We start from the raw sequence: 2,500 nt of genomic DNA, 5'->3' as shown, positions 1-2,500 counted from the left end.
TAGTGTCAGGAGGTTTAAAGGAATCTGAAGTAAGACCAATACACCTAATTAATCTGCAAATTATTATTAATCTATCAGTCATCAGAATAAAGGTTGTCATGATGTAATTACGTGTTTAAAGGTATCAGGAAGCGTGCAAGAAAAGGTAGTTACCCTGAATTCAGATAATTTAAGGGAACTCCTTTGTAATTCCCTTAATGTAATGAGGACAACAGTGTTAAATAAGATGAAATGAATGAATTGTTCTTGAAATGAGTTAATTTCTTAGTTTTATGTGGAAGGGGAAGCAGTAATGGCCCCAGATTACAGAATTTCTGTGGTCTTTCCAAGGTTGGATGAAAATAGAGTTGAAGAGATTTTTGAAGATCATTACTGGTTTAATTAAGTAATTGAAAGTAGTTGAACTCGGTAATTGCCAGTGATAAGTAATTAGATTAATTTATCAGAAATTAAGCACGATTAGAATAATTTACCGCTAAGATAATCAGATAGTGTCATAGTTATTCTTTCATTTTACAATATTATTCCACTTTTAAATATAAAAGCCAAATCATCTATATCAGCAATGGCCAATCTTGGATATATGTGTTTTATTTAGCAATTGAAATTTAGCAATTGCAATATATCTCATTAATATCTTACAAGCTGTACGAGATGTAAAATTTGAGGTATAGTATCAGTTTCGCATCCATGTAGTACAAGATAAAAATTGCCTGAAATGGACAGAATGACAAAAATGAGACAATTTTCACCTGTGGCATTACCCTCGCAAGACGGTGATAAGAAAGTTGTGCGACAAGTAATGCTTTGGTATATGTTTATAGTAAAATGTACTGGCAATATAATAATCAAAGAGAAAAGCTAGACTCACTAATACATGAAATAATCAGCATAGCCAAAAAATAACGTAAGAAATTAAAAATTAAGTTGAAACAAATGCCATGCCGAGAATAAGTCCATGGTGAACAGGTGGGGTTCCAGGCAAGCCCCTGATAGGGAAAATATAGTGACTGGGCAGGGGTCCAGGGGCAGAGCCCTTGATAGGAAAATATGGTGTTAATCTCAGAGGGCTGCGGTCACTTCAGAAACATTTCCAATACTTTCATTTATATAATTTGTGATGGAAAATTACAAGAGATTCACTTGTATTACAGCATTGATAATTGAAAGAAGAAATTATAATTTAAAGACTGGACAGCTGTGTGAAACAAAAAATTACCAAATTTAATACTTTGTAGTTTATTTTAGTTTGTAAGATATAAATTCAGTTCACACAGCTATAAGGTACAAGGTATATTCTGCCTGTAATGGATAGAATGATAGAATATGACAATTTTCATCTACGGCATTTCCATCACTAGATGATAACGGGTAATGCTTAGGTATACATATACAAGAAAATGTAATAACTTGATTATGAAGAAAAGGAAAATTACACACACTGATACCAGAAATATTCTTCTTATGTGAAAAATAACATTAGAAATGAGAAAGTTGGGTTGTGACTAATGCCGCATGGAGAAAAAGCTGTGATAGGGTGCTGTCCGGGTACGGAGCCCCCTTGTGGTTAGGTGGGGGTCTGGAGCCCTAAGTTAAGAAGGTTTTTGGCAATTTTTATGATTTCCCAGGAGTAATAGTTGTTTATATATATATTATATATATATTATGTATATATTATTACTCATGCAATACTATGAATTTCATTTATTTCATGAGGTATGAAAAATATAAAAAAATTCACACACAAGGTATTTAAAGAACAGGTAGTACTACTTACATTTAGTCTATTGAGCCCAAAACTGAAAGTGACTTTCCCTGGATGATTCAGATGCTTGTTTGTGGTTTGGTATACCCTTGCTGTAATAAGTACAAATGTGGAATTATTGTTTTACTTCTATATATTGTAAGTAAAATGAGTAGATCATCCAATTAGTTATTTATCTAGTGATTTCTGACATCTAATTTACTAAGCACAGTGACATCTTTAGTTTGGCCTCTCTATTTTACATCTCCCAGTATGCACAGAATTTTTTAAGTGTTTCCTCGATATATTTCATAAGAATGGTTCAGTGTGCTGTTTGGTTGTGCAGTACCATCTACAAAAACAAGAAGTTTGTGTACTTTTCAGTTTTCCACACGAACATACAACTTCTGAAAATTGACTATTGCATGCATAAGAAAAGATCTGTCACACTTGAAACAGCTGAACCTTTTCATGCTATTTGTTCCATGCATTTTGCAGAGGAGTGTTTTGATTTAATTATCATCTGTCATATGATGGTGTGAAACTTTCTTTGAAATTACATTCATGTCAGACCTTTAATTTTTTTTGTTCTTGTTGCTGTTGTTCACCAAGTGCCCCCCAATCCCTTGCTCGTTGTTGTCGTAGGGGCTTAGGAGACGGAGACTGAGGCCCAATGTAGGGGACCAGCCCTGCCTTGGACCTCAGCCCATGAGAATTACATTGTATATTGTGCCATAAAAAATAATTGTTTTTAAT

General features: G+C 33.6%; 1 protein-coding gene across 8 annotated transcripts in view; it reads left to right on the top strand.

The window, feature by feature from the left end:
• LOC125042986 overlaps positions 1-2,500 on the top strand; it is a 19,829-nt gene that overhangs the window by 6,830 nt on the left and 10,499 nt on the right. The gene's annotated exons all lie outside the window — the stretch shown is intronic.

This window comes from Penaeus chinensis, chromosome 33 (assembly GCF_019202785.1).
Source record: "Penaeus chinensis breed Huanghai No. 1 chromosome 33, ASM1920278v2, whole genome shotgun sequence".
Lineage (NCBI taxonomy): Eukaryota > Metazoa > Arthropoda > Malacostraca > Decapoda > Penaeidae > Penaeus > Penaeus chinensis.
This window is presented reverse-complemented; position numbering and strand designations above follow the sequence as displayed.